Raw genomic sequence first — 26,538 nt, forward strand, 5'->3', positions numbered from 1 at the left:
TATCCTCGCGGCTACCTCCAGTCGAGACCAGATCTTCGAGTTTCCTCCTCAGACTCTGATACAGGCGGTACCTGTCCAGAGACCTGAGGCTCGAGAGCTGGCGGAAGAACTTTGCAGCCCGGTCTTTGAATACCTCCCACCACTCTGACTTAGTGTCACAGAGATCCAGCAAAGCTACCTGATTCTGAAGAAAGTCCTCAAAGGATTGTCTCACCTCTGCTTCCTCCAGGACTCCCGCATTCAGCTTCCAGTAACCTCTTCCCATTTGGGGGGATTCTGAAATATTCAGAGAAAACATAATCAGACAGTGATCAGAGAATTCTACCTCCACAATTCTCAAGGGCGAGAAAGTAGTCTCCTCTTTCAAAAAAAACCTGTCTATTCTAGACCTAATCCTATCTCCTCTATAATAAGTGAAACCCCCGTGGTCTGGGGTGTGCCTAATGTGGACATCCACCAGACGAGCCTCACTGGCTATACTATTTAACGCTATGCTGTCATAAGCCAGCCGGTCTCTGGTGCCTCCCCTATCTTGGGACCTCACGATGGTGTTGAAGTCCCCACCAAAGACCACTTGCCGGCTTGTAAAAAGGAAAGGCTTGATCCTCATAAAGAGACATTTCCTGTCCCACTTGGACTGGGGCCCATAGATGTTAATTAGGCGCAGTTCCTGTCCCCTCATGAGGATATCCAAGATCAAACACCTCCCCATTTCCAGCTCAACCACCCGTCGGCATTCTACCGGTACGGTGAAAAGGACCGCCACTCCGCTATACGGCTCAGCCGCAAGAGACCAGAAGGAGGGCCCAGATCTCCACTCCCTCTTCGCCTTGTGGACTTCTGCCAAGTTTGACAGTCTGGTCTCCTGCAAAAATAAAACGTCAGCTTCAACACGGCTGAAAAAATCAAAGGCTGCGTAGCGAGCCGCATCAGATTTAACGCTGGCGACATTAATGGTCGCCAGTGTGAGCTGAGTGGGTACCGCCATACTTGGTGTTTAAGCTGAATGTCCTCCATCCTTCCCACCCTTCCTATTCCTCCCGGGGCTATCCTCTAAGGCGGCACGACCTCTTTTGAGAGAGACGGTGGTGTCCATACCTTCTGTCACCACCGCTCCCTCTTGCGTACCGCCCCTGCCTTTCTCAGTTCCGGGAATCGGGTTTGCCTCCTCTTCTGGGGACCTTACATCCACACCAGAGAGGGGCACGGGGCCTCCTGGAAGCTCTCCCACCTTCGCCTCCGGTACCCCACTTCTTACCTCCTCCCCGGATGAAGAGGAGGCGGAGGTCTCATCCAAAGTGAGATACCGGTTGGAGAGCTCAAGAGGGGAGCCAGTTACGCCTTCCCTGGCCACTTTGGTCGGGCTCGTTCTCTTTTTTGAGTACCGTTTCCGTCTGTTGGTATAGGACCCAGTCTCACTACCCTCTGCTGCGCTTTCGTAGTGCGAGGACTGGGTCCCATCGGCTCGGTCTAGTCTCCTGATTTCCGCACCTAGCTCCCTGTCCCCTAGGGTCTCCGAACTACGGGAGTCAGCCACTTGGGGAGGGGCAGACATCACCCCATTGTGGAGGGGTTCCTTCTGCTCCCTCTCCGCCTGGCGTCTCTCCCTCCGCCTCTGCCGGGACGGACCGCTCTTGGTCTTCACTGACCCCTCAACTCGACTGTCTCCGCCAGCACCCGCCTCAGCCGAAGGGACCTCCCGGCCCTCTCCTGCGTGAGCTCGGGCCGCATTAACCTCTGAGAGGGGACAACGACTAAATGGGTGTCCGAGCACACCACACAGGTTGCACCTAATCTCCTTGCAAGATGCGGCAAGGTGACCTGTCCCTCCACACAACGCGCACTTCTGCACTTGGCAGCTGGCGCTGAAGTGTGAAGGGCTGCCGCACTTGTGACAGAGCTTAGGCTGCCCCCTGTAGAAAACAAGAATCCTATCCCGACCGATGAAGGCAGAGGATGGAATGTGGGAAACCGTACTTCCCAGACATTTCAACTTCACATTGAAAGTCCAGGCTCCCGACCAAATGCCAAATTCGTCCAGGTTTTTGGATGGTACACCCTGGACGTCACCGTACCTGCTAAGCCAGGTCAGAATATCAACGCAAGAAAGCGATTCGTTACGGGTCAAAACGGTCACTTTCTTGACGTTGTTCTGACGGGTTATCGCCTGGGCGAAAAACCCCTTCCAATCCGGTAAGTTCTTCACCAGCTCATACCCGGACCAGAAAAGCTCTAGGCCCTCCGGCCGGGCAAAGCTGATGTCGAACTCCTTGGAACCGTAGGGATGTATCAGGGCGAAGATGTCAACCACCCTGAAACCCATCCCAAGCAGGAGCTCCACCACCCTTTTCCTTGTAGGGCAGGCATCATTGCTTCTCCACTTGAGACAGACTACATTCCGTCTGGTCCCAGGGCCGGTTGTGGGCAGGGACCAGGTGGTCTCGCCCCCCCTTTCCTCTCGGAAAGCTCGCAGGCCGTGCCTGTCTATCCATAAGGATAGGTCCACTTTCTCACCCTCTACTATCATCGAACTCTCCCCCTTTTTGAGGGTCTCCAGGAGTCGCCGCTGCAAGTCACCAACCGCGACTCCCGGGAATGAGGAAGCCAACGAGGACAGCCCCTCCCCCCCCACGGCCGCAGCCACACTGGCATAACTTCTGCCAGGTGTTACGGCCGCAGGAGGGGCAACCGAACCGGCCCCCCCCACTACACTAATACCAGGTGCCGCACCGGATCCCTCCGGAGGGCGGACACCAGGAGCCGCAGCCACTGCTTTTTCAGCGACGGTCCGCTGACCCCCAGCATCCATCCCACCTTTGGGGCCAGATGCAGCACCCTTACCAACACCACTACCACCACCCTGCTTGCATGCACCCTTTCTCTCTGCTGGGACAGCTGGTGCAACAAATGCTACTACACTTTTTTTATCTATAACTTTAATATCGAGTACACTGCCACTTCCTCTGCCACCGGCCAAGCCCTCCTCTGCTGCCCCAAAAACCTGGGCATTGGTGACTATACTCCTCCCCTCTCCAGCACTTAATTCAGCGCTGGAGGAGGAGGAAACAGAGGGGGCGTGCCCAGTAGCAATGTATGTCGCCAGATGTTCTGGCGCAATAACACCTTTTTTTCCTGAGGACCGGAGCGCGGACCTATCCTCTCCGGCGGCCCCAACTCCCAGTTCCTTCGTGCATAGGCGCTTGTTCGCCGCGCCCGCGAATTCACTCACGGCACCAGGAGTGCACCCGGAAGCACGGCCCGGCACCCCCCCGGCCACGCCACTATGCATGCCACCAGGAGGAGGCCCGGACGCGCCCGCGGACACACCCCCAGCCGCACCTCCAGCCGCATCAACACGGGGGGGGGGAGGATCGCGTCCAGGAGCGCACCCGGCACCATCCCCACCCACAGGAACAGCGCCGGGAACGCCCCCAGACACGACCCCCACCGCCACATCTCTGCTCCCCGATCCCCGCCGCAAACCGACAGCGGTGACCACAGGAGCACCATCATGGGTGGGAGGAACGGCGATCCCGTCGCACCGCCCCAGCACCACCTTACACACCGGGGCGGCGGGCAGGACCGCCTCTATCACGGGAGCAGGCTCCCGCACCAAGCCACTCCCCCCTCCCACAGGGGAGTGACCCACAGTGCCGGAGGCCCCCGAACCCGGGATGCTTCTCGCTGATGCCGCATCCGACATAGCCCCTGCCAGGTGCGGAACAAAAACGTACTTAGTTTCAAATGTCTTTTTTTCTTTTTTTTTTCCTTTTTTTTCCTTTCCTCCGTCCTCCAGGAGTTCGTCCCCGAAAACGAAACCCTGCAGTTCCACTGGTGACTCCAACATACGGATTTCCTCCATTAGTCCTCCGCCACCACCACCGCTGCCTTCTTCAAAGTCGTCGTCATCCGAAGGGGGCAGCTCCACTTGTTCAGCGGCAATGCTGCTGTACCCCTCCGGCACCGACAACTGAGAAATCAGAGGGGGAGCTGGTGCAGGTTCTGGCAGGGACGACCGGGGAGTGACAGTTGCGCCGGACACAGATGACTCACCCAGCGCACTGCCCTCCTCCTCCTCCCCGCTATCCCCCCCACACCGCTCCCCTCTCCTTTCCTCCATGGCCAAAAACCTTTCCTCATTTAGGAGTTTTTCCTCAAAGGGGCCGCTCTCAGCAATTAAAGTGTCTCTTTTTCTCCTAAAAATGTCAATCTCCTTTTTTAGCTCTTTTATCCTTAGTGATACAGGGGCCCGCTTCTTGCTAGACATAGCATTCGCCCTGGTCCTCTGCATCCCAAGCTCCTGGTTCAGGATTTTGAGGTGCCGTCCCAGCTCCTTAACCTCACGGAGGTGAAACGCCACGCGGGAGCTGTAGGTGGGGGTGGACTCTCCCTCCCGCCGGGACCCCCAACCTACCTGGGACGACACCTCTCCAGCCTCGGCAGTACTCCTCTTTGCAGAGGTTCCAGGGTCCTTGGGGGGGACTTGGCCGCCGCCACCTCGTCCGGATTTCTTCACCCCCTCGCCTCCATCACTCTGGTTCCTTGTGCGGGATCCACTACCTCCGCCTGACCCCGACCGGGGAGCAGGGTAACTCCGCTTGGATGCCATGGCCGCAGGACCCTGCCAGCTCCCTAGGGAGAGGCAGGGCCTGGGCTGGGGAGAAAGTTGGAATCTTCTCCCCACAAGCCTGGTTCCGCCCAGGGGATTCAGATGAAAATAAAATCCCCTGGGCCTTGCTGCTTCTGGATGTTCAGGAGCTCTAGCCAGCCACACCCTTCCTCCTCTGCTGCTAGAGCTACACTGAATTACCGCGGCTGCTGGCACCAGACTTGCCCTCCAATAGATCCTCGTTAAAGGATTTAAAGTGTACTCATTCCAATTACAGGGCCTCGAAAGAGTCCTGTATTGTTATTTTTCGTCACTACCTCCCCGAGTCGGGAGTGGGTAATTTGCGCGCCTGCTGCCTTCCTTGGATGTGGTAGCCGTTTCTCAGGCTCCCTCTCCGGAATCGAACCCTGATTCCCCGTTACCCGTGGTCACCATGGTAGGCGCAGAAAGTACCATCGAAAGTTGATAGGGCAGACATCCGAATGGATCGTCGCCGTCACAGGGACGTGCGATCGGCCCGAGGTTATCTAGAGTCACCAAAGCGGCCGGGGAGAGCGGCGGCGGGCGGGAATCGGGGAGGCCGAGACCACCCCCGCACGCGGGCCCCGCCGCGCCCGGGCCCCCGGATTGGTTTTGGTCTGATAAATGCACGCATCCCTGGGGGTCAGCGCTCGTCGGCATGTATTAGCTCTAGAATTACCACAGTTATCCAAGTAACGGTTGGAGCGATCAAAGGAACCATAACTGATTTAATGAGCCATTCGCAGTTTCACTGTACCGGCCGTGCGTACTTACACGTGCATGGCTTAATCTTTGAGACAAGCATATGCTACTGGCAGGATCAACCAGGTAGGCGACGGAGCGAGGAGGGGCGGTTTCCCGGAGAAACGCGCGCCCCCCGGTGCGGAGAGGGAGGAGGAGGTGGACGGAAAGATCCGGAGTCTGACCGAACGCCCCTGAAGGGCCGTGCGCGGCCCTCTTCCTCCCCCTCCTAGCCGCTGAGAGCAGAGGAGCAGACGAGGGCGGTGGGGGTGAGAGGGAAGGAGGTGTATCCGGAGGACGAGGAGAAGAAGCCCCCAGGGCCGAGGCCCGGGGACGGGTCGCCTGCCTCTCGGGCTCCTTATCTACCCGCTTCAACCCTGTAGTCTCTCTTCTCTGGCAAAAACTCAGGGCTATGCGGCGCGAGTGATCCCTGCCCGGTGGCGCGGGTTCACCCCGCCGTGGGGGTCGCCAACGAGTGGTGCCCGACAGCAGAGAAGGGCGCACAGCCGCCACGCTGGGGGGACGCCGCAGGGACAACCGGGGTTTACTGGGGAGCAGCAGAGGGCAGACACCCCACGCTTCCCTTAGGCCCAAAACGAATCGGGTGACTGGGGAGCGGCGGAGGGCATACGACCCAAGCGTCCCTTAGGCCCGGGAGGTCCTCCCGCGGCGAGACAGCGCGACTTCAGGCGCCTTTTTTCTGGAAGTACGGGCGTACGGGTGTCGACGGCAGAGAAGACACGCAGCCGTCGAGCGGAGGGCGCCGCGGGAAAGGAAACGGCCCGCCCGGGTTACTGGGGAGCGGCGGAGGGCAGACACCCCTCGCATCCCTTAGGCCCAAAATAAATCGGGTCGCTGGGGAGCGGCGGAGGGCGTACGAACCCACGCGTCCCTTAGGCCCAGGAGGCTGTCCTCCCTTGGTGAGACCGCAAGACTTCAAACGTGTTTCTTCTGCCACCTTCGGGTGTCGACCGCAGAGAAGACGTGCCTCCGCCGCACGGGGAACGCCGCACGGGGACGGAACGAACCCAGGTTACTGGGGAGTGACAGAGGGCAGACACCACCTACGCGTCCCTTAGGCCCGAAACAAATCGGGTGACTGGGGAGGCGGCGGAGGGCGTACAACCCACGCATCCCTTAGGCCCAGGAAGGCCCTCCCGTGGCGAGACCGCACGGTTTCAAACACATTTTCCTGCCCATTCGGGTGTCGACCGCAGAGAAGATGTGCCGCCGCACGGGGCGCACCGCAGGGATGGAACAACTCGGGTTACTGGGGAGAGGCAGAGGGCAGACACCCCACGCATCCCTTAGGCCCGAAATAAATCGGGTCGCTGGGGAGCGGCGGAGGGCATACAAACCCACGCGTCCCTTAGGCCCAGGAGGCTGTCCTCCCGTGGTGAGACCGCAAGACTTCAAACATGTTTCTTCTGCCCCTTCGGGTGTCGACCGCAGAGAAGACGTGCCTCCGCCGCACGGGGAACGCCGCATGGGGACGGAACGAACCCGGGTTACTGGGGAGTGACAGAGGGCAGACACCACCTACGCGTCCCTTAGGCCCGAAACAAATCGGGTGACTGGGGAGGCGGCGGAGGGCGTACGACCCACGCATCCCTTAGGCCCAGGAAGGCCCTCCCATGGCGAGACCGCACGGTTTCAAACACATTTTCCTGCCCGTTCGGGTGTTTGGGTGTCGACCGCAGAGAAGATGTGCCGCCGCACGGGGCGCACCGCAGGGACGGAACGACTCGGGTTACTGGGGAGAGGCAGAGGGCAGACACCCCACGCATCCCTTAGGCCCGAAACTAATCAGGTCGCTGGGGAGCGGCGGAGGGCATACGACCCACGCGTCCCTTAGGCCCGGGAGGTCCTCCCGCGGCGAGACCGCGCGTTTTCAGACGCCTTTTTTTTCTGCCCGTTCGGAGCGAGCTCGACAGGACAGCCAGAGGGGGTTCCCCCCAAGCAACCCACCCCCGGCAGCGGGAGCTGGGCGAGGGGGTTGCACGGATGAGGGGACCGCCACGAGCGCCGCGACACACAGCGTCGAACCCGGGCTAGAAGGGAGAGGGGACACACTCGCCATATGCCGGCACGGACTCCAAAGTCCGGCCGAGCGAGGGTCCCTACCCGCCGGGTCACGACAAGCCAAATCGATCAATGGTGGAGAAAGCAGGGGAAGGAGTGGGGACTCCTGCCCAGTTCCCTGGAACTGCCGGTGGGATGCGTCCACCCAGTTCACTCCCCTGGGCCTCTCTACCTTCTTCCGGGAGGTGTTGGAAAGGGGGGCCCCCTTTCGTGTCACATGCCGCTGAGACCCAGGGGTGTCGAGCCGTCCTGCCCAGCCCCTGGAACTGCTGTCGGTATGCGACGGCCAGGTTCGATCTCATAGCTGGTTCTCTCGCTCAAACCAACAAAGTCCATCTTTCTACCTTCTCTGGCCGGCGGGAGGAGTGTGGGACTCCTGCCCAGGCCCCTCGAACTGCCGGTGGGATGCCCCCACCCAGTTCGCTCCCCTGGGCCTCTCTACCTTCTTCCGGGAGGTGTTGGAAAGGGGGGCCCCCTTTCGTGTCACATGCCGCTGAGACCCAGGGGTGTCGAGCCGTCCTGCCCAGCCTCTGGAACTGCTGTCGGTAAGAGACAGCCAGGTTCGATCTCATAGCTGGTCCTCTCGCTCAAACCGTCAAACCGACAAAGTCTACCTTCTCTTGCCGGCGGGAGGAGCGAGGAACTCCTGCCCAGGCCCGTCGAACTGCCGGTGGGATGCGCCCACCCAGTTCGCTCCCCTTGGCCTCTCTACCTTCTTCCGGGAGGTGTTGGAAAGGGGGGCCCCCTTTCGTGTCACATGCCGCTGAGACCCAGGGGTATCGAGCCGTCATGCCCAGCCTCTGGAACTGCTGTCGGTATAAGACGGCCAGGTTCGATCTCATAGCTGGTTCTCTCGCTCAAACCAACAAAGTCCATCTTTCTACCTTCTCTGGCCGGCGGGAGGAGTGTGGGACTCCTGCCCAGGCCCCTCGAACTGCCGGTGGGATGCGCCCACCCAGTTCGCTCCCCTGGGCCTCTCTACCTTCTTCCGGGAGGTGTTGGAAAGGGGGGCCCCCTTTCGTGTCACATGCCGCTGAGACCCAGGGGTGTCGAGCCCTCATGCCCAGCCTCTGGAACTGCTGTCGGTAAGAGACAGCCAGGTTCGATCTCATAGCTGGTCCTCTCGCTCAAACCATCAAACCGACAAAGTCTACCTTCTCTTGCCGGCGGGAGGAGTGTGGGACTCCTGCCCAGGCCCGTCGAACTGCCGGTGGGATGCGCCCACCCAGTTCGCTCCCCTGGGCCTCTCTACCTTCTTCCGGGAGGTGTTGGAAAGGGGGGCCCCCTTTCGTGTCACATGCCGCTGAGACCCAGGGGTGTCGAGCCCTCATGCCCAGCCTCTGGAACTGCTGTCGGTAAGAGACAGCCAGGTTCGATCTCATAGCTGGTCCTCTCGCTCAAACCATCAAACCGACAAAGTCTACCTTCTCTTGCCGGCGGGAGGAGCGAGGAACTCCTGCCCAGGCCCGTCGAACTGCCAGTGGGATGCGCCCACCCAGTTCGCTCCCCTTGGCCTCTCTACCTTCTTCCGGGAGGTGTTGGAAAGGGGGGCCCCCTTTCGTGTCACATGCCGCTGAGACCCAGGGGTCTCGAGCCGTCATGCCCAGCCTCTGGAACTGCTGTCGGTAAGAGACAGCCAGGTTCGATCTCATAGCTGGTCCTCTCGCTCAAACCTTCAAACCGACAAAGTCTACCTTCTCTTGCCGGCGGGAGGAGCGAGGAACTCCTGCCCAGGCCCGTCGAACTGCCGGTGGGATGCGCCCACCCAGTTCGCTCCCCTTGGCCTCTCTACCTTCTTCCGGGAGGTGTTGGAAAGGGGGGCCCCCTTTCGTGTCACATGCCGCTGAGACCCAGGGGTCTCGAGCCGTCATGCCCAGCCTCTGGAACTGCTGTCGGTAAGAGACAGCCAGGTTCGATCTCATAGCTGGTCCTCTCGCTCAAACCTTCAAACCGACAAAGTCTTCCTTCTCTTGCCGGCGGGAGGAGCGAGGAACTCCTGCCCAGGCCCGTCGAACTGCCGGTGGGATGCGCCCACCCAGTTCGCTCCCCTTGGCCTCTCTACCTTCTTCCGGGAGGTGTTGGAAAGGGGGGCCCCCTTTCGTGTCACATGCCGCTGAGACCCAGGGGTCTCGAGCCGTCATGCCCAGCCTCTGGAACTGCTGTCGGTAAGAGACAGCCAGGTTCGATCTCATAGCTGGTCCTCTCGCTCAAACCGTCAAACCGACAAAGTCTACCTTCTCTTGCCGGCGGGAGGAGCGAGGAACTCCTGCCCAGGCCCGTCGAACTGCCGGTGGGATGCGCCCACCCAGTTCGCTCCCCTTGGCCTCTCTACCTTCTTCCGGGAGGTGTTGGAAAGGGGGGCCCCCTTTCGTGTCACATGCCGCTGAGACCCAGGGGTCTCGAGCCGTCATGCCCAGCCTCTGGAACTGCTGTCGGTAAGAGACAGCCAGGTTCGATCTCATAGCTGGTCCTCTCGCTCAAACCGTCAAACCGACAAAGTCTACCTTCTCTTGCCGGCGGGAGGATCGAGGGGCTCCTGCCCAGGCCCCGTGGGACCACCGGGGGGGACAACTACACCGGATTCACCCTCCTCGGTCGCCCGCTTCCGAATAGCAAGTCCCCCTTACCCTTTTGTGGAGAAAGGGCCGGGGTGGGGGACTCCTTCCCGGGCCTCTGGAACTGCTGGCGGGATGCGCCCCTCGACTCCATCCCCTTGTCATGGTACTCTCTATCTCTCTCTCTCTCCAAATAAAATGACAAAGTCCACACGCTTCTCTGTGCCGGCGGGAGGAGTGGGGGACTCCTACCCAGGCCCCTGGAACTGCTGGTGGGATGTGACCACACAGTTCACACCCCCGGAGCCTCTCTACCTTCTTCTCGGCCCCCTTAGGGGCTGGGAAGCCGAGACTTGAAGGACTTGTAGAGGGGGACTTGTGCTCAGAGCGGCGCGACACACAGCGTCGAACCCGGGCTAGAAGGGAGAGGGGACACTCTCGCCGTAAGCCGGCACGGACTCCAAAGTCCGGCCGAGCGAGGGTCCCTACCCGCCGGGTCGCGACATGCCAAATCGATCTAGGGTGGAGGAGGTTCGCACAGACAACAAGATCCGAGGGTGGAGAAAGCAGAAGGGAGGAGTGGGGGACTCCTACCCAGGCCCCTGGAACTGCTGGTGGGATGTGAACACAGTGTTCACCCCCTGGAGCCTCTCTACCTTCTTCTCGGCCCCCCCTTCGGCGCTAGGAAGCCGAGACTTGCAGGGCTGGTAGAAGGGGGACTTGGGCTCTGAGAGGAGACCTCCGGCTTGTCTGTACCACCTTCCCTCTGGGAATGGCAGAGGGGGGAAATCAGAAATTCTTACCCGCCTACGGTGCTCCTTTCCTGGGCAGACATTTCCAAAAATCCCCCCTGAATCTGAGGAAGTCTTGCCTCCCAGCCAACACCTCTGATGTCATGGAACTGATGGTGGGATCAAATCACCCTGTCCACCCCCCAGGGTCTCTCTACCTTCTTCCGGGAGGTGTTGGAAAGGGGGGCCCCCTTTCGTGTCACATGCCGCTGAGACCCAGGGGTGTCGAGCCGTCCTGCCCAGCCTCTGGAACTGCTGTCGGTAAGAGACAGCCAGGTTTGATCTCATAGCTGGTTCTCTTTCTCAAAACGGCCAAACGGACATACTTATGGAAGTTCAGAACGGCGGGGCAAAATCGCAAAATGTTACCCGATTTGACTTCCATAGCCCCTGGATACATTTTGCACAAAGTCCCCCTGAATCATGGAAGTTCAGCCCAGCGGCCCCCTTTCAAGGTAGGGATCCCAGACTTGCAGGGATGGTAGAAGGGGACTTGGGCTCCAAGAGGAGACCTCCAGCTTGTCTGTACCACCTTCCCTCCGGGAATGGCAGAGGGGGGAAATCAGAAATTCTTACCCGCCTACGGTGCTCCTTTCCTGGGCAGACATTTCCAAAAATCCCCCCTGAATCTGAGGAAGTCTTGCCTCCCAGCCAACACCTCGGATGTCATGGAACTGATGGTGGGATCAAATCACCCTGTCCACCCCCCAGGGTCTCTCTACCTTCTTCCGGGAGGTGTTGGAAAGGGGGGCCCCCTTTCGTGTCACATGCCGCTGAGACCCAGGGGTCTCGAGCCGTCATGCCCAGCCTCTGGAACTGCTGTCGGTAAGAGACAGCCAGGTTTGATCTCATAGCTGGTTCTCTTTCTCAAAACGGCCAAACGGACACCCTTATGGAAGTTCAGCCCGGCGGGGCAAAATCGGAAAATGTTACCCGATTTGACTTCCATAGCCCCTGGATACATTTTGCACAAAGTCCCCCTGAATCATGGAAGTTCAGCCCAGAGCCCTTCTTTCAAGCTAGGGATCCAAGACTTGCAGGGATGGTAAAGGGGGACTTGGGCTCCGAGAGGAGACCTCCAGCTTGTCTGTACCACCTTCCCTCCGGGAATGGCAGAGGGGGGAAATCAGAAATTCTTACCCGCCTACGGTGCTCCTTTCCTGGGCAGACATTTCCAAAAATCCCCCCTGAATCTGTGGAAGTCTTGCCTCCCAGCCGACACCTCGGATGTCATGTAACTGATGGTGGGATCAAATCACCCTGTCCACCCCCCAGGGTCTCTCTACCTTCTTCCGGGAGGTGTTGGAAAGGGGGGCCCCCTTTCGTGTCACATGCCGCTGAGACCCAGGGGTCTCGAGCCGTCATGCCCAGCCTCTGGAACTGCTGTCGGTAAGAGACAGCCAGGTTCGATCTCATAGCTGGTTCTCTTTCTCAAAACGGCCAAACGGACACCCTTATGGAAGTTCAGCCCGGCGGGGCAAAATCGGAAAATGTTACCCGATTTGACTTCCATAGCCCCTGGATACATTTTGCACAAAGTCCCCCTGAATCATGGAAGTTCAGCCCAGCTCCCTTCTTTCAAGCTAGGGATCCAAGACTTGCAGGGATGGTAGAGGGGGACTTGGGCTCCAAGAGGAGACCTCCAGCTTGTCTGTACCACCTTCCCTCCGGGAATGGCAGAGGGGGAAAGTCAGATTATGTTACCCGATTTCGGTGCTCCTTTCCTGGGTAGACATTTCCAAAATCACCCCTACCTCTGTGGAAGTCTTTCCTCCAGTCGACACAGCGGATGTCATGGAACTGATGGTGGGATCAAAACACCCTGCCCACCTCCCATGGTCTCTCTACCTTCTTCCGGGAGGTGTTGGAAAGGGAGACCCCCTTTCGTGTCACATGCCTCTGAGACCCAGGGGTGTCGAGCCATCATGCCCAGCCTCTGGAACTGCTGCTGGGGAGAGACGGCCAGGTTCGCTCTCATATCTGGTTCTCTCGCTCAAACCATCAAATGATACCTTCTCTTGCCGGCGGAAAGGAGTGTGGGACTCCTGCCCAGGCCCCTGGAACTGTCAGTGGGATGCGCCCACCCAGTTGACCCCTTGGAGCCTCTCTACCTTCTTCTCGGTCCCCTTAGGGGGTAGGAAGCCGAGACTTGAAGGGCTTGTAGAGGGGGACTTGTGCTCCGAGATGAGGGGACCGCCACACACAGCGTCGAACCTGGGCTAGAAGGGAGAGGGGACGCACTCACCATATGCCGGCACGGACTCCAAAGTCCGGCCGAGCGAGGGTCCCTACCCGCCGGGTCGCGACATGCCAAATCGATCTAGGGTGGGTGGAGGAGGTTCGCACAGACAACAAGATCCAAGGGTGGAGAAAGCAGGGGGTGGAGTGGGGGACTCCTACCCAGGCCCCTGGAACAGCTGATGGGATGAGACCACCCAGTTTGCCCCCTGAGGCATATGTCCCTTCTTCCAAGGGATGTGCGAGACTTGACTCCCATGCCATGATACACCACCTCTGTGGATCAGGAGAGGCTTATCATCGTGCCCAGCCTCTGGAACCGCTGGTGGGATGAGACCACCCAGTTCGCCCCGGGGCCAATCTCCCTTCTTCCAAGGGATGTGCGAGACTTGACTCCCATGCCATGATACACCAACTCTGTGGATCAGGAGAGGCTTATCATCGTGCCCAGCCTCTGGAACCGCTGGTGGGATGAGACCACCCAGTTCGCCCCGGGGCCAATCTCCCTTCTTCCAAGGGATGTGCGAGACTTGACTCCCATGCCATGATACACCACCTCTGTGGATCAGGAGAGGCTTATCATCGTGCCCAGCCTCTGGAACCGCTGGTGGGATGAGACCACCCAGTTCGCCCCGGGGCCAATCTCCCTTCTTCCAAGGGATGTGCGAGACTTGACTCCCATGCCATGATACACCACCTCTGTGGATCAGGAGAGGCTTATCATCGTGCCCAGCCTCTGGAACCGCTGGTGGGATGAGACCACCCAGTTCGCCCCGGGGCCAATCTCCCTTCTTCCAAGGGATGTGCGAGACTTGACTCCCATGCCATTAAACACCACCTCTGTGGATCAGGAGAGGCTTATCATCGTGCCCAGCCTCTGGAACCGCTGGTGGGATGAGACCACCCAGTTCGCCCCAGGGCCAATCTCCCTTCTTCCAAGGGATGTGCGAGACTTGACTCCCATGCCATGATACACCACCTCTGTGGATCAGGAGAGGCTTATCATCGTGCCCAGCCTCTGGAACCGCTGGTGGGATGAGACCACCCAGTTCGCCCCGGGGCCAATCTCCCTTCTTCCAAGGGATGTGCGAGACTTGACTCCCATGCCATGATACACCACCTCTGTGGATCAGGAGAGGCTTATCATCGTGCCCAGCCTCTGGAACCGCTGGTGGGATGAGACCACCCAGTTCGCCCCGGGGCCAATCTCCCTTCTTCCAAGGGATGTGCGAGACTTGACTCCCATGCCATGATACACCACCTCTGTGGATCAGGAGAGGCTTATCATCGTGCCCAGCCTCTGGAACCGCTGGTGGGATGAGACCACCCAGTTCGCCCCGGGGCCAATCTCCCTTCTTCCAAGGGATGTGCGAGACTTGACTCCCATGCCATGATACACCACCTCTGTGGATCAGGAGAGGCTTATCATCGTGCCCAGCCTCTGGAACCGCTGGTGGGATGAGACCACCCAGTTCGCCCCGGGGCCAATCTCCCTTCTTCCAAGGGATGTGCGAGACTTGACTCCCATGCCATGATACACCACCTCTGTGGATCAGGAGAGGCTTATCATCGTGCCCAGCCTCTGGAACTGATGACCTGAGCCAACTTCATTTGAGATAGAAAAATAGTTTATTTCATTTACACATACATATTAATCACTGCTACTTGAAGTGTTGGGCAGACATTCCATCTCCCTCCCCACCATGTGTATTTCCTCCAGGAGGGCAGCGGCAGATGGGGTCCGGTCCTCATCACTACTACCAGATCTCTTCACCAGCTTGTAACCATGACAGATGTCATCTAGCACTTTCTCTCGGTAGTGCCTGTCCGCCGTGGAGTTTGTGTGTGCCAAGTACTTTGCAAACAGAGTCTTTTCAGGATCAGTGTACCTTGCAAGCGTCCAAGTTTCACAGACCTTCCTGACCACCTGACTGGAGATATCGGGGAGGTTATACCTGGGAACGAAGGGGAGAATAAGCTGAAGATCCGGGCAACAAAGAGACATAGAGCAGGGATAACTGCTTGGGCACTACTCACTTTGATTGGTAGCTCTTGATGTCTCGTGAAACAGTATGTCGCTCAGTTCCCACTGAAGAGAGGAAGAACTTATCCTCTGGATCGTCTATGTCACTTTTGGTTAGCAATGGCCGGACTTTTTCATAGTAGGCCTGAAACCACTGAGGAGAGAACAAGGGTACAAAATGTTTAAATGGAAGAGGGTGGGAGCTGAATAACACCCGGGGACCAGCAAAGGGGCATCTCTGCTCACACTCACCGACTCTTCATCATTGTCCAGCGCGAAAGCAGCAACTTGTTGAGTAGAGGTCTTGTGGGTTCTTACACCGATCACACATAGTTTTTCACCTTCGTACTCATGGTGAATCCTCTCATCCCACTCCCCCACCTGCAAGGAGAAGACATGAGGAGCGACGAATGGTGAAAAATAAACCCACATACTGAACCAGAAAAGCGGCTTACAGTCATGTTTTGGACTACCCCCGGTCGCTGAAGATGCTTCAAGACAAGAAGGCACTCTAGGTAGAGGATAATTTCAGTTTGCTGATAGGAAGTTGCACAGTTCGCCCAGGCTTGGGCTATGCACTTCAAGAACATGCTCTTGGCATCCCTGAGGACTGCTCGGCAATCGGATGGGCTGGGTGATTTTTGGCTCAAGGCCGCGTACCTAAGACAAGGGGAGAAGGAAGACCAGAGAAGTTAGGTACTCACCCACAGGGAGTGGGGGAAGACCAACAAATTACTCCACCATCCCAGCCCTACCCCAGGCTCCACATTCACCTCTTGTCGACCCTGTCTCTTGAGAGCCTCTTGGATAGGATCTTTTGGATGTCCTCGGTGACCGTGATGAAGAACTTGCACTTCTTATACAGGTCAGGCTGCCTGATGGAAAGGTTGGTGGAGCGCATATTGTACTTTACGAACCGCCGGATACGCTGGATGCAGTTTAGCCTAGTCTGGTTAGAGAGCTTGGCTTCTAAGAGCTTGTCAAAGTAAGAACGAACCTTCTCAATATCGCTGACAAAGTCTAGGCAGGCACGTTGTGGGTTCATAAAGTATAGGAACCGGGCAACCGCATCCACCTCCTGCCTGTGATTGCTCAGGCCCAGCGTAGACCGCAGGTAATTGGCGTAAGGTTTCAACAGAGGATCCCCAGAGGGATGACGGTTGTACAGCCCAGCGTCCTGCATCCTCTTCCGTGCAGCACCTTTCCCTGTGGTTTTCAAAGTCCTAGAGGCAGGGGAAAAGGATGATGAGAAAAAGGAAACAGTCACGGTGGAACCATGAAAGCCAAGGTGCATCACCGAGGGTCGTGTACCCACCTGGGAGTGCATTGAAAGAACTTATCGTCGCTATCATCTGGAGACTCGGTTGTAGATAATAGGCCCATGGATCCTGAAGGGTTCACATCCCCCTCCACACCTGAAGGGGCCAGATCCACCTCCACTAGGCTCAGGGTTACGGAGGCACACTCCTCCACTGGGCTCACGGTTCCTGAAGAAACCTCCACCACCACTGGGCTAACGGTTCCTGAAGAACCCTCCTCTGGGCTCACAGTTCCTGAAGAAACCTCCACCACCGGGCTCAAGGTTACTGAAGCACCCTTGTCCTCCACCTCCACTAGGCTCAGGGTTATTGAAGCCTCATCCTCCTCCACTAGACCCACGGTTTCTGAAGCTACATCCTCCCAATCACTGCTGAGCTGGCAAACAGTTCCATGATCGTTGGGGGTGGAAGATGAAAGATGCTGGCTGGCCTGGGCAGGAGGAATAGGAGTACCAGACGTCAAACTGGCAGCGCTACAGAGAGAAGTAGAAGGTACGTAAGTAACTAGAAGGGTGTTCAGATGGGAACACAGGTGCACCACACATTGCAGGACCTTACCAGGGAGAAGGGGGCTTATCAATTATGGTAAACCCTCTGTCTTCCAGGAACCGTACGATGTCCTCAGTGGATTGAAGGGAGGCGACCTGATGGTAGCTGATTGTGGTACCACGGCTGGCAATGTTTTTCAGGGAGGTCTTGGAAGATAACAGACTGGATTGGATCTCATCGTCAGTACAAAGTCTCATGCAGCATCTCCTCAAGTGCGTGGATAGGTCTTTGTACACTTTGTGACAGACGGCACAGGAGAGGAAAGTCCGGTTGTGACTTGGAAGAGAGATAAAATCACAATATAAACATGGGTATGACAAATCACACACGCCGGCTTAGTGCTACTTCATGGAACTGCTGGCGGGATGCACCCACCCAGTTCACCCACGGTGCCTCTATACCTTCTTCCGCAAGGTGTGAGAGACAGGGATCCCTCCATGGCATGACACACCACCTATGTCGCCGGGGATAGGGGACCCCAACATGGCCAGCCGCTGGAACTGCTGGACGGGTGCACCTGTTAGGTGCATGCTCATTCACGTTTTCTCTTTGAAAACAACATAATCTGCCCTTCTCTTTGCCAGCGGGAGGAGTGAGGGACTCCTACCCAGGCCCCTGGAACTTCTGGTGGGATGAGACCACCCAGTTCACCCCAGGGCCTATCTACCTTCTCCCATGAGGTGTGAGAGACAGGGATCCCTCCATGGCATGACACACCACCTATGTCGCCGGGGATAGGGGACCCCAACATGGCCAGCCGCTGGAACTGCTGGACGGGTGCACCTGTTAGGTGCATGCTCATTCACGTTTTCTCTTTGAAAACAACATAATCTGCCCTTCTCTTTGCCAGCGGGAGGAGTGAGGGACTCCTACCCAGGCCCCTGGAACTTCTGGTGGGATGAGACCACCCAGTTCACCCCAGGGCCTATCTACCTTCTCCCATGAGGTGTGGGAGACAGGGATCCCTCCATGGCATGACACACCACCTATGTCGCCGGGGATAGGGGACCCCAACATGGCCAGCCGCTGGAACTGCTGGACGGGTGCACCTGTTAGGTGCATGCTCATTCACGTTTTCTCTTTGAAAACAACATAATCTGCCCTTCTCTTTGCCAGCGGGAGGAGGGAGGGACTCCTACCCAGGCCCCTGGAACTTCTGGTGGGATGAGACCACCCAGTTCACCCCAGGGCCTATCTACCTTCTCCCATGAGGTGTGGGAGACAGGGATCCCTCCATGGCATGACACACCACCTATGTCGCCGGGGATAGGGGACCCCAACATGGCCAGCCGCTGGAACTGCTGGACGGGTGCACCTGTTAGGTGCATGCTCATTCACGTTTTCTCTTTGAAAACAACATAATCTGCCCTTCTCTTTGCCAGCGGGAGGAGGGAGGGACTCCTACCCAGGCCCCTGGAACTTCTGGTGGGATGAGACCACCCAGTTCACCCCAGGGCCTATCTACCTTCTCCCATGAGGTGTGGGAGACAGGGATCCCTCCATGGCATGACACACCACCTATGTCGCCGGGGATAGGGGACCCCAACATGGCCAGCCGCTGGAACTGCTGGACGGGTGCACCTGTTAGGTGCATGCTCATTCACGTTTTCTCTTTGAAAACAACATAATCTGCCCTTCTCTTTGCCAGCGGGAGGAGGGAGGGACTCCTACCCAGGCCCCTGGAACTTCTGGTGGGATGAGACCACCCAGTTCACCCCAGGGCCTATCTACCTTCTCCCATGAGGTGTGGGAGACAGGGATCCCTCCATGGCATGACACACCACCTATGTCGCCGGGGATAGGGGACCCCAACATGGCCAGCCGCTGGAACTGCTGGACGGGTGCACCTGTTAGGTGCATGCTCATTCACGTTTTCTCTTTGAAAACAACATAATCTGCCCTTCTCTTTGCCAGCGGGAGGAGGGAGGGACTCCTACCCAGGCCCCTGGAACTTCTGGTGGGATGAGACCACCCAGTTCACCCCAGGGCCTATCTACCTTCTCCCATGAGGTGTGGGAGACAGGGATCCCTCCATGGCATGACACACCACCTATGTCGCCGGGGATAGGGGACCCCAACATGGCCAGCCGCTGGAACTGCTGGACGGGTGCACCTGTTAGGTGCATGCTCATTCACGTTTTCTCTTTGAAAACAACATAATCTGCCCTTCTCTTTGCCAGCGGGAGGAGGGAGGGACTCCTACCCAGGCCCCTGGAACTTCTGGTGGGATGAGACCACCCAGTTCACCCCAGGGCCTATCTACCTTCTCCCATGAGGTGTGGGAGACAGGGTACATTCGAACCCCTCACACTTCTACTGACAGGTGCCTCAGACCATGGAGCCACCAGCGGTCTGTCTGAAACAAGCTGAGCAGTGGCCTGAGGGACGCGGTGTCCCGGGAGAATCTGCTGACTGGTTTTGGGGTGCACTTAGCAGCCATAGCCTTTGGAGGACACGCTCGGCTAACATCCATTAAGCCGGCGGACGCTCGCATGGCGGCCGCTGGGCTGGCAGCGCAAAGGCCTCGGCGGACACTCGCACGGCGGCCGTGTGGATGGCTGCCTGGAGGCTTCAGCGGACACCGGCATGACAGCCCCTGGGCTGGTACCCCCACAGGCTTCGGTGGACAGTGGCCATGCAGCCCCTAGGACTCGGCGGACACTCGAATGGCAGCCCGCAGTGCTCGGCTATAACTCGCCCGGCAGCTCCCCTGCAACCCACCCAGCACAGAGGGTTCCCATCATAGGGTCATACTCACAGCATGCCTCGTTCACGGCTGATCGGTGTCTGTTTCGGGGACGGGTACATGGCGAAATGCAAGCGAGGAGCAGTCTGCCATACATCACGTTGCTTGTGAAGCGAAAAAAAAATGGTAAACGGCATTTACTTCCTTCACAATCAGATGCACCTGTCCGCCCAGCGTCCCGGGAACTCGGCAGCTAATGGGCTGGCGGCCGGAGTGATTGTAGGCACCTGATGCATGTCAGGGTCTGAATTATTAGATAGGTTAGATTAGTTAGTTAAAAGATACAAGATACAGTTAGCTGATAGGTTTTAGTGCAGGGATCTGTGTAGGGCATTAGGTATAGGTAGTTAGGGACTTGAAAAGACCTCTAGATATAGATTAATAGTTTAGGTTAGTGTTTAGGGCTATTTAGAACAGATTTTAGGTTAGGTCAGTTAGGGATTTAGTGTAATTTTCTGTCTGTCCGTCCTTGTTAAACTTCTGTTTGATTGCGTGTTTCTGTGTTATAGTTAATTTAAAACTTCAGTTTTGTTACATCTGTCTTGTCTTTGCGTCTGATTGTCCGCGTTTTTCTGTTTTATAGTTAGAAAAAAGAAAAAAAAAAGAAAAGTTTAGTTTTGTTTTTCGATTTGTTACATCTGTCTTGTCTTTGCGTCTGATTGTCCGCGTTTTTCTGTTTTATAGTTAGAAAAAAAAAAAAAAAAAAAAAAGTTTAGTTTTGTGTTTCGATTTGTTACATCTGTCTTGTCTTTGCGTCTGATTGTCCGCGTTTTTCTGTTTTATAGTTAGAAAAAAGAAAAAAAAACAAAAAAAGTTTAGTTTTGTGTTTAGATTTGTTACATCTGTCTTGTCTTTGCGTCTGATTGTCCGCGTTTTTCTGTTTTATAGTTAGAAAAAAGAAAAAAAAAACAAAAAAAGTTTAGTTTTGTGTTTAGATTTGTTACATCTGTCTTGTCTTTGCGTCTGATTGTGTGCGTGTTTTCTGTGTTTCTTATTTTTTCATAAATAAATCAAAAAAAAATTATACTTACTCTAAATTAGTCTCGTTTTGAAGTTAGGCGTTTTATTTATTTTCCGTTTATTACTTTAATTTATTTTTATTATTTTTTTTGGTTTACATTACAAGTTAAATCTATTTTGTTTTTTGACACACGTCCCTACCACAATAAACCTTTGGCCCAATCACTTGTACGTAAATTATGAGTGCACCGGGCCGTGCAGGCAGCCGCGGTCGGGCAAATAGAGGAGTCAGTTCCGTTGCTGGACCGCCGACAGCGCGGGGCCGCTCCTCCAGTCATGTACAGGCAGGTGCCAGTGGCAGTGGTGTCCGCCTGATCCGTGATTTTTTTAATTTTAGCAGCCGTCCAAGGGCCATACTTTCCCAGGACGCCGAGACAGTGATGGCTCTGGTGGCTGACTCGAATGACACGGAGTCCTCAGCCCCAGTTCATAGCAGCAGCAGTAGCGGCAGATCTCCGCCTCCTGTACTAGCAACCCCCACTCCCACAGAATTGTCCCCGCTCATGTTTGAAGACGAGGACACAGAGCTGGACATTCTGGGGGAGGCTATTCAGGAGGGTGATTTACAGTTCAGCCCTCAAGATGGGCAGTACTTTTTGGAAGGGATGGGTGATAACGAGGAGGAGGGGGCAATGTCAATAAATACGCCTTTGGAATCCCTTCCAACAGGTGCGGGTGGTTTGAGCCACACAACTCCCGCATCTAGTCAGACCCAGGCGCCAGCAAGGGGACAGCGGAGAACAGTCAGGGGCTCCATGTTAGCTGTTCCCCTCAGTCCACCACAGTTTGGCACCGGGTCTGACGTTGAAAATGAGGAGGAGGGTGATGCCGAATGGGTGCCACCTATTTTGTCAAGTACCAGCAGCACTGAAGTAGGTAGGCACCAGAGGGAAACGGTGCGGCAGGTCTCCAGGGAGCCCATTGGCAGGGGCTCTACTGTCGAGAGGATCAGGCAGCAACAGCAGCAGCATGCTCCGCCTGTGCACACTGAGGCCCAACAGGCGCAAGCCAGCACCATGCCATCGGACAGGAGGTTGGTGCGGAAGTCTCCTGTTTGGGCTTTCTTCACCCTGGCAACAGATGATGTTACTGTTGCTGTTTGTAACCTCTGCCATGCCAGGGTGAGGAGAGGGAGGTTAGTTTCTCGGCTGGGTACCACAGCCCTGAACCAGCACATGAGATTGAACCACTGGCGGGAGTGGGAACACAGTAAGAGTGGTAGTAGCAGCAACGCCAGTGTTCAGGGGACAGCAGCTCCTGCCACTGTACAGCAGCTCCCCCTCTATATTGCCACTACTGTTTCCCACCCACCAGCTTCCTCTAGTAGAGGTATTGGTACCGGCAGCCATCCCTCTGCAACCAGTGCACCCTCCTCTATCTCCTCTGCCGTCCGGCGCCAGCCAACAATTGCTGATGCTTTTGAACGTACCGTGCCCTACGCCCCAGGGGATCGACGTGTGCGTTCACTCAATGGGCTCCTGGCAAGGGTTATTGCCCAACATCTGCTTCCGTACAATCTGGTTGACAGCAACCCATTTAGGCAGATGTTGGAGCAGGCCCAACCCAAATGGCGTGTCCCCAGCCGCCATTACTTTGCCAGGACTGGTGTCCCTGCCCTGCACCAGCACCTTGTGCAGAATGTATGCCTGTCGCTGGATCATGCTGTCAGCGACAGGGTGCATCTCACAATGGATGCTTGGACCAGCAGGCATGGGCAGGGTCGCTACCTAAGTTTCACAGCCCATTGGGTTTCCCTCCGAGGCGCCGGGGAGGGAACGGCGGCATCTGAGTTTGTGGTGCCGCCCCGGGGTGTCCATGGGAGAACTACTCCTCTCCCGCAAGCCACTGTCTCCACGGCTGTTGAGCCCCCAAGCAAGCGTCCCCGTAGCTACGCAAGTGTGGGGCACGTCCGCTGCCAGGCCGTGCTCCAGCTTGTTAGCTTGGGGGAACGGAGACACACTGGACCTCATGTTCTGTCCGCACTACAGGCTCAGGTCCAGAAGTGGCTGACACCCCGAAGGCTCCAGGCAGGTATGGTTGTCTGTGACAACGGCAGCAACCTACTCGCCGCCCTTCAGGCTGGCAGTCTTACACACGTGCCCTGCATGGCACATGTCCTCAACCTTGTGGTGCAGAAATTCCTCCGCACTTACCCAGGGTTGAGTGACATTGTGCAAAGGGTACGTAGGATTGCCGGCCACTTCCGCCGATCCCCAACCGCCACCGCGTCCCTGTCCAAACTGCAGCGGGACAACAGCCTGCCCACCCACAGGCTGATTATGGACAGTGTGACGCGGTGGAACTCCACCCTCAACATGCTGGAGAGGTTGTGGGAGCAGCGACGGGCGGTGAGGGAATACCTGCTGGAGCTAGGCACTGCAGGGCCAACACACTCACTCCCCTACATCACTAATGCGGAGTGGGGGCAGATTCAGCAAGTCTGCCACGTGTTGGCCCCATTCGAGCAGGCGACAAAGATGGTTAGCAGGGAGCATGTCGGCCTCAACGATGTGCTCCCATTAGTGTTCCTGCTGGACAGGACACTAGATCGCCTGCTTGAAGCTGGGGAGAGTGCCTTGGTGGAGCATGAAGAGTCAACCATGCTCCACCTGGACCAGGCCCAGGACGAGGAGGAGGATGAATTAGTGGACATCCATGAGTCTGGGCTTGGTCAGGAGGGAGAGCCGGTGCTGGGGGCACCTATAGTCCGGGGGTGGGGCACCTCCGACCGGGAGCAGCAGCATCGGCAGCAGGAGGACCAAGAGGTCATGGTCTCTGGCAGCTCTGAAGAGTCACAGCGGGCTGTGCTCTTCCCCATGGCTGCCCACATGCTGCGATGCCTCAGGAGGGACCCCCGGATCATCAAAATAAAGGAGAGGGATGAGTTTTGGTTGGCCACCCTATTAGACCCTCGCTGCAAGGGGAAACTGGAGGAGTTTCTACCAGCCAGCCGGAGGCAGGCCCGTATTGAAAAGTTGCGGGCCTGTCTGGTCCACCGGCTGGAGGAGGCAAACCCTATGCCTCACGCTCCAGTTCTCCCCGCCCATCTCACCCAGCAGGTGTCTGGAACCACCAGCACCAGCCGAGCAGGTGACCTTGAGGGTGAGATGAGGCTGTTCTACCAGTCTGCGCGACCCAGTACCAGCAGCAGCAGCATGAGTAACCACCAGCGGCTGGCCCGCATGGTGGCAGACTACATGGGGTCCGTTGGTGCTTCCGACAGCATGAGCACCGACGACCCCATGGAGTACTGGGTTGCCAGGCTGGACACCTGCCGCGAGCTCGCTCAGTATGCGCTGGAGATACTTTCTTGCCCCCCCTCCAGCGTACTGTCTGAGCGGACTTTCAGCGCGGCAGGTGGGGTGGTCACCGACAAGAGGACCCGTCTGTCCACTGACTCTGTGGACAGACTAACATTCATAAAAATGAATGAGTCCTGGATCGGCAGTGACTTCTTGGCCCCCGCTGTCGGTTCAGGGCGCTGAAGGGTCCCTTGTTCATCCCTCTCCTTTGCTCTCCCTCCAATACGTTGTTTTTTAATTGTTTTTAATGTAAAATCCATAATTTTATCAATATTTGTTTAATTATTATCATATTAGTTATTTGGGCCTAGCTATATGTGGGGCTCATTCAATACCATTTTCAAAAAACCTATGGTGGATGATGCAACCTGTCCTGACTCCTGATCTATCCTAGTCATCTAGGGGCATTATAACACTCAATCTACTGCTGCTGCTTCATGTTCTGCTTGTGTGGGGCTCATTCAATACCATTTTCAAAAAACCTATGGTGGATGATGCAACATGTCCTGACTCCTGATCTATCCTAGTCATCTAGGGGCATTATAACACTCAATCTACTGCTGCAGCTTCATGTTCTGCTGATTTGGGCCTAGCTATATGTGGGGCTCATTCAATACCATTTTCAAAAAACCTATGGTGGATGATGCAACCTGTCCTGACTCCTGATCTATCCTAGTCATCTAGGGGCATTATAACACTCAATCTACTGCTGCTGCTTCATGTTCTGCTTGTGTGGGGCTCATTCAATACCATTTTCAAAAAACCTATGGTGGATGATGCAACCTGTCCTGACTCCTGATCTATCCTAGTCATCTAGGGGCATTATAACACTCAATCTACTGCTGCAGCTTCATGTTCTGCTGATTTGGGCCTAGCTATATGTGGGCCTCATTCAATACCATTTTCAAAAAACCTATGGTGGATGATGCAACCTGTCCTGACTCCTGATCTATCCTAGTCATCTAGGGGCATTATAACACTCAATCTACTGCTGCAGCTTCATGTTCTGCTGATTTGGGCCTAGCTATATGTGGGCCTCATTCAATACCATTTTCAAAAAACCTATGGTGGATGATGCAACCTGTCACGACTCCTGATATATCCTAGTCATCTAGGTGGATTAAAACAATGGATCTACTGCTGCTGCTATTGAACATTTTTTGACAATACCCTCATGAAAAAACATATATAATATAGTTTTTATTTTGATATCTAAAAAATGTTCATGCTAAGGAGCTTAAAAATCGTAATCTGGAGCTATGTCAAAATTTTTTGATTTTGAATGATTCAAGATTTAACAGGTTCCCGAGTGATAGGCTCAACCAAAAAAGATGAAGATGAAGTCATTCACCCATTATGACTAGTGTCTACTGTACAAGCCTGTTGGTCCAGTGCTATATTCTGCCTTTGCTAGAGTTGTCCCAGTCTATGTTCATCATTGAGCAACATTATGTTTTTAATGAATCAGTTGAAAAGACTAAATCAACAGATCAACTGACCATGTTAGTAATACATTAATTAATGTTTTCTTCCGTGATGCCATGAACAGTCTAGAATAAGACAATAGCATCATGCATATTGTATCAAATGTGAACTATTTGTTCAGGGAGCATTAAACCTAATTTAAATCCATGTACAAACAAGTTATTTGAGACCTTTAAGACCTTATATATTTTTTTTAAATAACAGTCTACTTAAGCGTTATTTAATTCAATTATTCTGCAGAGTTATGAATCATAACTTTGGAGTCTGCATTTTACTACAGTGTTAACTGTAAAACATGAAGGTTCTTAATCGTGCGTAGGCAACCAGCATGGATCAATTTTTCTACTTTGCACTATAACAAGTCTAGAGTGTAGAATTCTCAAAACTTGTTTTGGATTGTTAATATTCATGCATGTGCTGTGTCACTTATGTATTGTCAATATTTAAAATAAGAAAAAAGTATATCAATAACACAATAAAATAAAAAGTGTTGTTTGGCTTCATTTACAAAATCAAATTATTTAACTTTATTTTATTTTCTTTGGTTTATTTTAAAAAATTGGGTTTGGGGGGCCAATGTTGTGGTTCACGATGTAGCAAGTTGTGGACCGCATGTGGCTTTCCCTTGTCAAAAGGTCTTGTGCAATAAAAATAGTACTCGACTTATTGATGAACCTAATGAAACAATTTTATTTGATTTTATTTAAGTTTATTTTTTCCCTACGGATTAAGGTTCTAACATGGTGGTGTCTGTTGTCCTGGGAGGGGTGGCCGACTTCCGTGTTGACCTATCTACATGGTTGGGTCTGACTGGCGTTAGACTCATCCGTGTGACAATCCGGTTTTGATAATGAAGCCTGAATGACACATGTATATAGGGATATTTACTTTTATCTATTTTTTTAAATATTGACAATAATGTAATGATGATTTGCACATGCTAAATATATATAGACACAGCTTTAAAAAAATTTAATTTAAAAATACGTACTATATAATGTTCCTCAACTGTTGGAGAATTCTTATACTCTGAGTCATGTAAGCACATTTTTTGGTC

At 55.2% G+C, this 26,538-nt stretch overlaps 1 protein-coding gene across 1 annotated transcript in view; it reads left to right on the forward strand.

Moving 5' to 3' along the window:
- The window catches only part of LOC120986745 (carcinoembryonic antigen-related cell adhesion molecule 7-like), a 986,637-nt gene that overhangs the window by 367,511 nt on the left and 592,588 nt on the right, over positions 1-26,538 (forward strand). The gene's annotated exons all lie outside the window — the stretch shown is intronic.

The sequence above is a fragment of the Bufo bufo genome, chromosome 1 (assembly GCF_905171765.1).
Source record: "Bufo bufo chromosome 1, aBufBuf1.1, whole genome shotgun sequence".
Classification (NCBI taxonomy): domain Eukaryota; kingdom Metazoa; phylum Chordata; class Amphibia; order Anura; family Bufonidae; genus Bufo; species Bufo bufo.